Source organism: Phyllostomus hastatus, unplaced genomic scaffold, assembly GCF_019186645.2.
Source record: "Phyllostomus hastatus isolate PE091 unplaced genomic scaffold, TTU_PhHast_1.1 phas_scaffold_60, whole genome shotgun sequence".
In the NCBI taxonomy this organism is placed as follows: domain Eukaryota; kingdom Metazoa; phylum Chordata; class Mammalia; order Chiroptera; family Phyllostomidae; genus Phyllostomus; species Phyllostomus hastatus.
The window spans coordinates 3734833-3749392 of record NW_025334038.1 but is presented as its reverse complement, the minus strand read 5'-3'; the positions used below and the strand labels follow the sequence as shown (position 1 = coordinate 3749392).

The 14560-nt window shown below is 33.9% G+C and overlaps 1 pseudogene; it reads left to right on the top strand.

The window, feature by feature from the left end:
• The first annotated feature begins 12242 nt into the window (after window positions 1–12242).
• LOC123810302 lies at window positions 12243–13648 on the top strand (annotated as a pseudogene).
• Window positions 13649–14560: the final 912 nt, after the last annotated feature.

Below are 14560 nucleotides of genomic sequence, written 5' to 3'. Positions count from 1 at the left end.
TCCTCCTTCCACAAAACTGTCTATCATTCACATCCATTTCCTGCATCTAGTCTCTTGTCTCCATTGCATTCTTATCTAGACCCAGCCTGGCTCACAGCCTTTTTCCTTTGATTCCCCCACAGGACTAAGCATGCAAGTCTATGCAGACAGCTGAGCAGTACTAAAGAAGGGACAGAGGAGGTTTACCCTGAATCTTAGACTAGCAAATAACCACAAATCAAATGGTCTTCCAAGTTTCTGGAAGTCCCTGAGCTATCATCACCTGAAGAATTTCCTGCTGGATTTTCTTAAACACAGACCACCTGGTACCTTGCCACATAGCTGGAGCCTCTGCTTCCTCAGGTTCCCTCTATGAGGTGATGTGGTGTTGGGGTTAAGAGAAGGTCTTCAGAGTTGCACTGCCTGAGAGGAAGTTCTGCTCCTGCTCCCTACAGCACAGGTATGAACAGGTTCACAATCACAGTGAAATATTGCACTTGAGAAAAATTATGCTAAATTTTATTCTAACTAGCAGTGTATAGCAGTGCCTGTGTAATCAGTGCCCTACTTATATTAATGGATTATTTTATTATTTCCACTTAAAAAAAGACAAGTGGTATCTGACTCACGTGTTATTTTTTTTCTAATTGACTAGTAGTAAGAGAACATTTTTTTGTAGGTATGTTTAGTCTCTTCAATTTTGTTCACTAATTAAATAATCATGTTATTTTCCTAGGGATTTGTATTTTAAATCCTGGACACTTTACTGTGGCAAATTTATCATATTTGGTATCATATTAACTTTCTCACATTTAGTTTTCATGTATAATACATGGAAATAGTACATATAAGTATGTGATTTTATTTCTCAATTCATCATATACAGTTATTATAAAGACTTTTTTGTACTTACATCTTAGTGGAGATTAGCACATTGTTTGCCTGCCTGTCCATAAACTATATATATGGTCTGGCTAATGTCATATCTAAAGGAAATCTGGTGTATAGAAGAGTTAAAGGGACATTAAAAACATGCATTCATTAATTTATTGAATGAATGGTATGAACACCTTCAATGTGTCAGGCACTGTATTATGTACTGGTGATATAAAAATTAAATAGATGAAGATTACTGGGATATAGGATTTAACAAGGATATAAGACAAGAGTTTAAGACAAAGGCATGGATAGAAACAGCATTGCCATACACAGAGATGAATGACACAAGAGAACTATTCACTATGTAAGTACAAGGGTAGAGGGTAACTGCCTATAAGAGCTTCCCTGGTAAATAAGGGGAAAAGGGCACATTCATGACAAAAGGAAAAACATGATAGTCAAGGAATAACAAATGGAAGCAGAGTGAAAGTTCAGGATTTTATCCTAATCATTGAGGGTCCTTGTTTTTAACTTTTGTTTTTTTCATTTTAAAAAAATTACTAAATTTATTGGAGTGACATTGGTTAATAAAATTATATAGGTTTCAAGTGTACACTTCTATAATACATTATCTGTATATTGTATTGTGTATTCACCACCCCAAGGCAAGTCTTCTTCCTTCACTATTTTTCCCCCTTTATCTTTTCCTACCACCTCCCACCCCCTTTTCCTCTGGTAATCACCATATTGTTGTCTGTGTTTATGAATTCTTTTCTTTGCTTAATCCTTTCAACTTTTTCCTCAACCTTCGTCCCCTCTTACAGCTATCAGCTTGTTCTCCATATCTGTGAGTCTGTTTCTATTTTGTTTGCTAATTTATTTTGTTCATTAGATTCTACATATAAGTGAAATAATAGGGTACTTGTCTTTCTCTGACTAATTTATTTCACTCAGCATAATGCTCTCCAGATCCATCCATGCCATCGCAAAAAGTAAGAGTTCCTTCTTTTTCATGGCTGTGTATTATTCCATCATGCAAATGTACCACATCTTTCTTATCCACTCATGTACTTACTTACAGGCACTTGGGCTGCTTCCAAATCTTGGCTATTATAAATAATGGTGCGGTGAACGTAGGGGTGCATATATTCTTTTGAATCAGTGCTTCATGTTTCTTTGGATAAATTCCCAGAAGTAGAATCACTGTGTCATAAGGCAGTTCCATTTTTAATGTTTTGAGGGAGCTCCATGCTGCTTTCACAGTGGCTACACAAAACTGCATTCCATCAATAGTGCAAAAGTGTTCCCATTTCTTCACAACCTCTCCAGCATTTATTGTTTGTTGATTTATTGATGATAGTCATTCTGACCAGTGTGAGGTAAAATCTCATAGTAGTTTTAATTTGCTTTTATCTAATGATTAGCGGCATTGAGCATCTTTTCATGTCTATTGGCCATATGCCCATATGCATGTTCTCTTTGGAGAAACATCTATTCAGATCATTTGGCATTTTTTAAATTGGATTTTTTTTTTTGGTGTTGAGTCTTATAAGTTCTTCATAAATTTTGGATATGAACCTCTTATTAGTTGTACCATTGGGAAATATGTTCTCCCATTCAGTGTGTTATTTCTTTATTTTGTTGATGGTTACCTTTGTTGTGCAAAAGCTTTTTAGTTTGATATAGTTCCACTGGTGTATATTTTTCCCTGCTCAAGGAAATATATCAGAAAAAATATTGCTATGAGAAATTTCCAAGATTTTACTGCCTATGTTTTCTTCTAGGAATTTTTTGTTCTGAGTCTAACAGTTAAGTCTTTAATTCATTTTAAGTTTATTCCTGTATATGGTGTGAGGAGGTGGTCTTGTTTCATTTTTTTGCATGTGTCTGTCCTAACAGCATTTATTTGAATAGACTACCTTTACCCCATTGTATGTTTTTGCCTCCTTTGTCAAATATTAATTGACTGTAAAGATGTGGATTTATTTCTGAGTGGTCTGGTCTGTTCCATTGACTATATTTCTGTTTTTATGCCAATACCATGCTGTTTTGCTTACTATGGCCTTGTAGTTCAATACTGGGTAACATGATTCCTCCAACTTTGTTCTTCTCAAAATTGCTGTGGCTACTCATGGTTTTGTGGTTCCATATAAATTGCAGGATTATTTGTTCTAGTTCTATAAAATGCACCATCGGTATCTTGATAGAAATTGTGTTGAATCTGTAGATTGCTTTGAGTAATATGAATATTTTAATGATGTTAATTCTTCCTATCCATTAACATGGCATATGCTTCCACTTATTTGTATCTCCTTGAAATTCTTTCTTCAGTGTCTTACCATTTTCTGAGTACAGGCTTTTATATCTTTAGTAAAATTTTTTCCTAGGTGTTTTATTTTTTTTTATGCAATTGTAAAGGAGATTGTTTTCTTAGTTTCCCTGAGTTCATAATTGGTGTATAAAAATGCAGCTGATTGCTGAATACTTATCTTGTATGCTCCTATTTTAGTAAATTTAGGAATTTTAAAATGTTTTCATTTCACATTAATTTTAAGAATTTTTATTTTCATAATATATTCATCCTTTTCCACTTCTAGGGGATTGTTTTTTAATCTCATTATATCTGTTAACTGGACATTGCTGGCATTTGGGAAATCTTATGGTTGTCACCTGTTTATCTTGTATCATGCAATTTTGCTGAACTTTCTGTTCAATTTTAAAAGACTTTGCCACTTATCCTGAGTTTTCTAGGCATATAATCATACATTTAAAATTTCAGTAAATGTGCCCCTTCTTTTCAGTAGTAATTCCACTACTTTCTGTTGTATGTTCTATTGTTCTCAGAATGAAAGTAGGCCCCCTTGCTTTATTCCTGCTGTAATGGAGTTACTTTTCACACTTTACTATTAAATATGGTGTAAAATGTTTGTATAAGTCAGTTTTTCTTTATATTAAAAAATCCTACTATTCTTGGCTTCCTAAATATTTTAAAAGCAGAAGTCGTGTTTAATTATGCCTAATGCCCTTTTATTATCTAATAAGATTAGCAGAAGTGATTTTATATTACTATATTTTATAGATTATAAAACACATTGCAATTTCAGAGATGTTAAAACATGAAAACAAAAAGTGCATCTTAAGATTGAGATATGTATCCTAATATTATACCATACAAATGGAACCCACTATTTCATAGAGAAATGTGCTTTTATTATATTGTTGATTTTGGTTTACTCAACTTCAATTTTGAATTTTAAAACATTCATATATGTTATCATTATAGTTTTAAAAAATGTTCTTATATTTATTAGGTTTTTATATTGGAGTTTCACTATCAATTATAGTTTCAAATTGATTCACTTTCTCATCTTTATTTTGCTCAAGAATTATTTATATAGCACACGAATTATGGTTTTTGAAAGATGGAATTATTACATCAATAAAAGTTTTTGTCTGAGAGACTTATCTTTTAATTATATTTTAATAAATTCTTTTTTGTGGTTTGAAAATTGTTTTATTTTTCTTGATTTTTATTGAGCTTTTCTGATTTTCCATTTCTTCTTGATTCAAAGTGTATTCTTTATATATTTTTAAATGTATTTTCTTTGAAGTATTTTTTTTTATTTTTTTTATCTTTTTTTTTTATTTTATTTATTTATTTTTAGAGAGGGAAGGGAGAGCAATAGAGAGAGGGAGAGAGAGAAACATCAATGTGCGGTTGCTGGGGTTTATGGCCTGCAACCCAGGAATGTACCCTGGCTGGGAATCGAACCTGGGACACTTTGGTTCCCAGGCCGCGCTCAATCCACTGAGCTACGCCAGCCAGGGCGCTGAAGTATTTTTATTTGTTGGCAAATACATAATATTTGTTTAATTTTTAAAGAAATGTCTGTATCTTTTGACTGATCTCTTCCTTGTTTTTAATTTTGTGTTCTTTTTTCTACTTATGAGAGATTTGGCTTTTTTCAAAGAAAAATTATTGTGCTTACTTTTTGTGTTTTTCTATTCATTGTTAATTCTTCAGTCTTTCTTGCTTCTGTTTGTTTTATTTTTTTAGGATTTTTAAAATTACATTTTATGAATTATGCAGTTCCAGTTATCCCAATTTTTGCCCCTTAGTCCCCCTTCACCCAGCATGCCCCATCCCTCAGGCCATCCTGACACCATTGTTCATGTCCATGGGTCATGTGTACAAGTTCTTTGGCTACTCTATTTCCTACACTATACTTTACATCCCCATGGCTATTCTGTAACTACCTATTCATACTTCTTAATTCCCTCACCTCTTCACCCATTCCCCAATACCCCACTCCCATTTGGCAACCATCAAAATGTTCTCCATAGCCATGATTCTGTCTCTGTTGTTGTTTTCTTTGTTTTTTTTAACTCAGTTGTTGATAGATGTGTATATTTACCATTTTATTGTTCATAGTTTTGATCTTCTTTTTCTTAAATAAGTCCCTTTAATATTTCATACAATAAGGGTTTGGTGATGATGAGCTGCATTAGTTTTTTCTTGTCTGGGAAACTCTTTGTCTACCCTTTGATTCTAAATGATATCTGGGTAGAGAATTCTTAGCAGTAAGTCCCCACTTTTCATGACTGAATATTTCTTGCCAATCTTTTCTAGCCTGCAAAGTTCCTTTTGAGAAATCATCTGACAGTCTCATGGGAATTTCCTGTAGCTAACTATTTGATTTTCTCTGGTTGCACTTAAAAGCAACAAGATTAAACGCAAAAAAAAAGGCATTAAAAGCAACAATATTTATTTTTTTATCCTCACCCAAGGATTTTTTAATTGACTTTAGAGAGAGTGAAAGGGACATGGAAGAGAGAGAAAAAGAGAGAGAGAAGAGAGAGAAAAACATCAATGTGAGAGAGAAACATTGATCAGTTGTCTCTTATACATGCTCCGACCAGGGATCAAGTTGCCACTTGGGTATGTTCCCTGACCTGAATCAAACCGTCAAACTTTTGGTGTATATGATGACACTCCAACCAACTGAGCCACCTGGCCAAGGCTTGTTACCTTTTTAAATAACTTCTTGCATTGACTATTTATGGTATTATGCTACTACTGCTATATTATTCAAGGCAAAAATATTAAACCTATAATGGAAACTGACTATGTCATGTTCATTTTGTTATGCAATGTTCTCATTTTAATTATCATCTAATCATAGCTATCTTTTATTTCATTTTGACTATAAATTATTTAGAAGTGCACTGTTTTTTAAATTGCTTTCTAATTTAAGATTTTTACTTATATATCCCTTTTTCTGTGTCTTCTGTCAACTTTTAATTTTACTATATTGTAGCTGAGAAATTTTTCCCTTTGAGACAGTTTTGATTTATTTTTGTTTTTGAAGAGCCTATTATATAACCAATTTAGTGTACATGTCATTAATATTTTATTTTTTAAAATATTTTACTTATTTCTAGACAGAGGTGAAGGAAGAAAGAGAGGGAGAGAAACACCAATGTGTGGTTGCCTGTCATGCATCCCCAACTGGGGACTTGGCCTGCAACCTGGGCATGTGCTCTGATTAGGAATCAAACCAGTGACACTTTGGCTTGCAGGCTGATGCTCAATCCACTGAGCCACACTAGCCAGGGCTGTTTCATTAATATTTTAAAAAGAAGATGAAATCTTCATTGATATGATGTAAAACATTTACTATACCAATTAATTCTGTCTTTTAAATTATATTATTCAGATTCTCTTAGGATTTATTTGCCCTGTTAAATACTAGATGGGACATTTCTCATGGCTAGAAACTGTTGCTTCTTCACTCTTGTCTCCCATTTTTACTTTATCTATTGTATGAAAGTCATATGGTATATATTAGTTTTATAATTTCATTACAGATTTCACCTTTTGTAATTATAAAAGGACTCTATCTCATGTAATGCAGTTGGCTTGCAATCTACTTTGTGTAAAATTTATATTGCCACCCTGATTTCCTTCTGTTTATATTTCTCTGGTCTTTTCCCATTTTTTATTGTTAGTAAACAATACTAATTCTGCATTACTCTTTAACACTAAGTACAAATTTGGATATTTTAAACCTCTTAGAATTTTATTTTACTTATTGATATTTTATTTTTAATAGGGAGTAAGTCATTTCTGTTTATAGTCATAAATGATGTATTTGGTCTGCTTTATGCACATTTTGGCTTTTGGTTTTATTGTTTTTATGGTATTTTTCCCATTATTATTTATCCCCTTCATACCTTCTTCCACATTCACCCATCCCGCTCCTCCCCCCATAGTCACCACACTGTTGCTCTTGTCCATGAGTCTTTTTCCTTTTGTGGTTGATCCCCCCACCCTTATACCCCTTGGCTTCTGTTTTTAAATTTTCTTCATTCATTTCTGTCTTTAACTACCAAGAATGTACTTTATTTGCTTTAATCTTCTCCTTGACTCATATGATATACACAGTTTTTATTTTAATCAAAGGTTACCTTTACCTTTTCTCTAGATGATTTTTACTCTATGTTTTTCTAATTATTGATATGTAGACTCCTTTTACTCCCTGATTCCAAAAAGGACAATTTCTTGTGCATTTAATGCTTTGGGTTGTCCCCAAATTTTCACTTTCTTAATGTGGTCTTGGGTTAATCACAATAATTCTTAACATTTTCTTCCAGTATTAAAAGTAGGTTTCTAAAATTTATTTAAACCTAATTGCATTTATTCATCTATTCATCCAGTAAACCCTATAGCATATACTGTAGACCAATTACTAAAAGTAAGAGTAAGCAGAATCCTTAAACTCATAAAGTTGAATTTTTTTGTGGAAGAGATAAACAACAAATGTAATAAATATTAAACAAAGTAATTTAGCTTATAATGAGTACAATGAAAAAAGAACAAACCGAATAATGTAATGGAACAAGTAGGTAAGTAGGGTGTCTTTCATTTAGGGAATCTTGTGTGGGGAGGTGGTATTTGAACAGTCACTTAAATGAGGAGATAGAACCACCCATACATATATAGATCTGAAGAATAGCTTTCAGGCAGAATGAGGAGCCAATGCCAGCTTGGCCAAAAGAAATGAAAGAAGGACAATGAGGCTAAAACACAATGAGCAAGGGGATGAGGGATCAGAGAAACAGACAAAATCTTGTAGGACTATTATGAGTCATGGTTCTCCAGAGAAACAGAACAAATAGACAATATGATATATATATATATATTGATATATACACACACACACACACACACACACACACACACACATATATCATATATATACATATGTATATATATGTATATACACACACACACACACACACACACACACACAAAATAGGATATATATAAACAAATAGTATATAAATATATGAATAATTCTTCTATGTGTAGTATATGTGTAAATTATGTATAAAATCATATATGCATATATACATATATACTCACATACATAATTTACACATATGTATAAATACATATACCTATACTTATATATTCACATATAATACACAATTCTCCTATAGGTAGTATATGTATAAATTATGTATATGAGCATATATACATATATACACATATATGTGTGTGAATATATATATACACACACCCATATATACAGAGAGAGAGAGGGAGAGCTTAGTTTAAGATTTTGGCTTATGTGATTGTGGAGGGTGAACTGTCCCAATACCTGCAGTAGGCAAGATGGAGGCTCAGGAGAACCAGGGTTCAGTTAGAGTCCAAAAACAGGAAAGAACCAACTGATGACTCAGGCAGAAGGAATTCCCTGTTACTTGTGGGTAAATCAGTTTTTTTGTTCTATTCAGACCTTCAACTGACCAGATAAGGCCCACCTACATTAGGGAGCACAATCTGCTTTTACTCAATTTACTGTTTCAAATGTTAATGTCATCCAGAACCACCCTCACAAACACACCCAGAAAAATACTTAAACATATATCTAAGTACTTTGTTAACCAGGCATGTTGACACACAAAATTAACTGCTGCAAAGACATAGAAGAGGGGTAGATTATATTTTAAATGTGATAGCAAGCCATTGAAAAGTTTTAAGCAGTGTACTGATGTTATATGATTTTCTTGTTTAAAAAAAACTTCAGATACAACGTGAAGAACCGATACATTGGTGACAAGAGTGTAAGCAGGAATAGAATTAGGAGACTACTGCAGCAGCCCCCAAAAGAGAACATGGCATCTTGCAGTATGTAGAAGTGGATGTATTTGGGATATATTTTGAAGGTAGAATTTAAGGGACTGATTCATAGATTGAATTTTGGGATAAGAAAAAAATGTCAAGGTGAGGATAATGCCTATGATTTTACCCCCAAGTTACCAGAGTTAGACTGGAACTTTTCATTTACTAATAAGGAGAAATTTCAAGGAGGAACATGGAAATCAAGAATTCTGCTAAGTGCATCTAAAGTCTATCCAAGAAGAAATATGGAGTAGGCAATGTATACATAAGCATGGCACTCAGAGGGATATCAGGGTTTTCTTATTTTCTTAGTTCTGCTGTAAAAAATTACAAAGATAGTGGTTTTAAACAACTGAAGTTAATGTAACACCACAGAAGATGGAAGAATAGGAAACTCCAGGGATCATTCTCTCGGGTGAAACAATTATTAATCCTGAAAGATCCACTGGAATCAATTATTTAGAAGTCTGGAATTTAGTCAAACATTTGCAGCATCCAGAAGAGTACTTGACAAAGAAAAAGGTTGGTAAATTTGGATGAATTTCACTTTTGCATAGCAGCTACCATCCTCCATGTTCTAACCCCATAGCAAGCAACTGTGTAAATGGCAGCCCATATTCCTGGTATGGTCTATGGTGTGGCTGAGCAATGGAGACCTTAATCAACAAGGAGTGGGATAATGTGTTACAATCTGCTCTCCACTGACAGGCTAACATAGTCACTGGCTATTGTTTCAACCACCACGATCTGAAATAACTTCCTGGGCAGTGTCTGTAGAGTTTAACTAGATAGAACACATTTTTATTTTTTCTCCTCTATTATTTGACCATGTCACTGGCTGACCCCAAAGATAATAGAAAAGAGACTTCAGTGACAACATGTGAGAAGAAATATTGTCTTTGCAAAATATATTTTGTAAAAGTCACTAAACAAATGAACAACTGCAACTTCTGGTTCCCAATAAGCAACATCAACAATCCCTGGGAATAAGGAGAATCTGGTATCCAGAATTACTACATTACAATATTCAAAATGTCCAGTTCTCCACGAAAAGTTCAAAGCATACAAAGAAACAAGATGAAAAAGAAACATTACTGAAGAAGCTCAGACACTGGAAATATTAGGAAAAAAGACATTAACTGGTATATCTGTGCTTAACGTAAGGGAAATCATGAACAAAAAAATAAAGGATTTTGGAAGAACAATGAATCAACAAGTAAGCAATATCTATAAAAATATAGGAATTATACAAAAGGAATTAAGCAGGAAATCTGGAGCTATAAACTATAAAAGCTGAAATGAAAAATTTCAGTATAAGGGTTCAACAGTAGATGTGAGCAAGCAGAAGAAATAATCAGCAAACTTAAAGTAGTTGAAATTGTCTAGTTTGTGAAGCAGAAAAAAAGAAGAAAAATGAACAGAGCATTCAGAACCTATAGGACACCATCAAGTATACTAACATATGCTATGAATCTGGGAGTCCCAAAGGGAGAAGAGATAGAGAAAAAAAAGAGAAGAAATAATAAAAACTCCCCAAATTTGAAAAGCCATGAATAAACAAATCTTAGAAGCTCAATGAAGTTCAAGAAGGATAAACTTAAAAAGATTCACATCAAAACACATTATAATAGCCCTGACTAGTGTGGCTCAGTAGATTGAGTGCCAACCTATGAGCAAAAGGGTCACTGGTTCAATTCCCAGTGTAGGGCACATGCCTGGGTTGTGGGCCAGGTCCCCAGCAAGGGGCATGTGAGAGACAACTACACATTGTTTCTGTCCCTCTCTCCCTCCTTTCCCATTCCCTTCTAAAAATAAATAAATAAAATCTTTGTAAATAATAAATCTTTAAGAAAAAAATATTATAATAAAAGGGAAAAAAGAAAATCTTGAAAGGAGTGAGAGAGAAACTAATTCTCGTGGACAGTACATATTTATTTTAAGATCTGTAATTAAAATCTATCAGAGAAGAATTTCTTATCCAACAGAACTATACTTCTAAAATGAAGCATAGTATGTACAACATAATGACTATTAGTTAATTGTGTTGTATATTTAAAAGTTGCTAAGAGAACCCTGGCTGTTGTGACTCAGTGGATTGAGTGCCAACCTACAGACCAAAGGGTTGCCGGTTCAATTCCCACTCAGGGCAGATGCCTGGGTTGCAGACCAGGTCCCCTGTAGGAGATGTGTGACAGGCAACCACACATTGAGGTTTCTCTTCCTCTCTTTCTCCCTTCCTTTCCCTCTCTCTAAAAGTAAATAAATAAAATATTTTTTAAAAAAGGAAAAATGAACATTTGAAAAATAAGTTTCTAAGAAAGTAGGTCATCACAAATCAAAAGAATTTGTGACTGTTTATAGTGATGGATGTTCATAGACATTTTGTGTTGATCATTTTTCATAGTATACAAGTAATGAATCATTATGTTGTACACCTTAAACTAATGCAATGTTATATGTCAATTATATCTCAATTTTTTAAATAAATAAAACAAAAATGAAGAAAAAATCAAGGCATTTCTAGATAAAAGTTAAAGGAATTCATCACTAGTAGACCTGCCCTACAAAAAAATGCTAAAAAGACTTTCTCCAGATGAAATTAGAGGACACTGGACTGTAAATCAAAGTCATCAGAAGAAACAAAGATCTCTGGTAAAGGTAAATACTAGATAAATAAAATAGCTAGTATTAAAGTTTTGGTTTGTAACTCTTCTTTTTGTGTTCTATAGGATTTTAAAAACCTTAATACTCCATTTTCAATAATGGATAAAATACCTAGACAGAAGATCAATGAAAAAATAGTAGACTTGAACATTATAAACCAACAACACCTAACACATACACTGCACACTTCATTCAATAACAGCAGAAAACACATTCCTGTCAAGTTCACATGGAACATTCTCCAGGATAGATCATATATTTTAAGATAAGTCAATTTATCTCACTGGAATAACATTTTTTGGTCAAAATGTATTCTATCCCTTTTATAAAACACTATTTCATAAGCAACTATTTTATTTAGGATTTTTGCATTTATGTTTATGATAGGGACAGCTCTGTAACTTTCTTATTTGTCATATCCTTATAAAATGTTTTGTCAGAATAACACTGACTTAACTAAATAAATTGTCAAGTATTTTTAAAACTTCCATCTTAATTTTCTTTTTTGTTGAGTCATAAACACCCAGAAACTATGAACAACTTCAGTGATGAAGAATTTGGCTGTCATTTCCCCAGTGAAGGCTTTGTTGCCAAGGACATTCTGGGCCAAAAATTAATGAAGTTTCTTCTTCCAATGATAAAAATTCCTTCTGTATTGTGGACCTGGGAGACATTCTAAAGAAATATCTGAAATGGTTAAAAGCTCTTCCTCTGGTCACCTCCTTTTTTGCAGTCAAATGCAATGACAGCAAAACCATAGTGAAGACCCTTGTCATCAGGACAGGATTTGACTGTGCCAGCAAGACCGAAATACAATTGGTGCAGAGTTTTGAGGTGCCTCCACAGAGGATTATCTATGTGAACCCTTGTAAACAACTATTTCAGATTAAATATTCTGCCAATGATGGGGTCCAGATGATGACTTTCAATAGTGAAGTCGAATTGATGAAAGTTGCCAAAGCACATCCAAAGGCAAAAGTGGTTTTGCAGGTTACCACTGATGATTCCACAGCAATTTTTCATCTCAATGTTAAATTTGGTGCCACTCTCAAAACCAACAGACTTCTTTTGGAATGGGCAAAAGAACTAAGTGTTGACATCATTGGTGTCAGCTTCCACATGGGAACGATCTATACTGACCCTGAGACCTTTGTGCAGGCCATCTCCAATGTCCTCTGTGTCTTTGACATGGGAGCTGACGTTGGTTTCAATATGTATCTGCTGGATATTAATGGTGGCTTTCCTGGATCTGAGGATGTAAAGCTTAAATTTGAAGAGATTGCCAGTGCCATCAACCCAGCCCCAGACAGGTATTTTCTATCCAACTTGGGAGTGACACTCATAGCAGAGCTGGGCACATACTATGTTGCATCAGCTTTCACACTTGCAGTTAATATCATTGCCAAAAACCTCATATTAAAGGAACAAACATGTTCTGATAATGAAGATGAGTCAAGGGAAAAAACCTTTATGTATTACATGAATGATGGAATATATGGATCAATTAATTGCATCCTCTATGATCATGCACACATGAAACCCTTTCTGCAGAAGAGGCCCAAACCAGATGAGATGTGTTATTCATCCAGCACATGGGCACCAACTTGTGATGGCCTCAATTGCATCGTAGAATACTGTGCCTTGACCAAGATGCACATGGAGCACTGAATGCTCTTTGAAAACATTGGTACTTACACTATTGCTGCTGCTTCTACTTCAATGCATTTTAGAAGTTGACCATGTACTATGTGATGCCATGTACTATGGATTCCAATATTGAAACTGATGCAGCAAGTCCAGAACCATGACTTTCCACCCACCATGGAGGAGCAGAATGTCAGCACACTGCTTGTGTCCTGTGCCTGGGAAAGTGGGATGGAGCACCACTCAGAAGCCTGTGCTTCAGCTCATATTAATGTGTACATGCCATTCTTGTAGCTGTTACTGTGAGGGTAGCTGAATTAAGGGATTGGAGAAGACTACTTAACTTCATTATGGCCAGCTTTGGAGTATCTTTGTAAGTAGGGTTGGCACAGATGGAACATTATGAAAGGCTAGGAGATGGGGTCACACTTATCTGTGTTCCTATGGAAACTATTTGAATATTTGTTTTATATGGATTTTTACTCAGTTTTCAAGTGCTACTAAAGAATGCCTTCAGCTGCCAAGCAAGCATTTGTAGCTTGTACATTGGCAGAATGGGCCAAAAGTTTAGTGTTGTGACCAGTTTTTAAAATGAAGTAACTTGAAAATTAAAAAAAAATAAACAACAATGAACCTATAATTCATAATTATGAATAATGATAATTATGCACCATAAACAAGTGATATTTTTCCAATGAATGCAAGGGAGTTTCACTATAAGAAAGTTGGTTAATGTAATATACCATATTAATAGAATGAAGAAAAAACATGATTATTTCAATAAACATAGAAAAATCATTTAATAAAACTCAAGACTCATGATTTAGCAAACTAGGAATAGAAGGGAACTTCCTCAACATGATAAAGGGCACATAACAAAAACTCAGAGCTAGCATCATACTCAATGGTCAAAGATCAAATTTTTCCCCCTAAAATCAGAAACAAGATAAGGATGCTCACTTTCACTACTGCTATTTGACACTGCCCCAGCTACAGCATTTAAGCAAGCAAGGACACTCAAATTGAAAAGGAAGTTGCAAGTCTATTGTTAATTGCAAATGATGAGATTCCATATATAGGTAATCCCAAAGAATGTACAGACATACACACACAAACACATACAAGTAAATTAAAGCTAACAAACAAAATCAGCAAAGTTGCAAAAATCATTTGTGTTTCTACACAACAGCAACGAACAATAAAAAA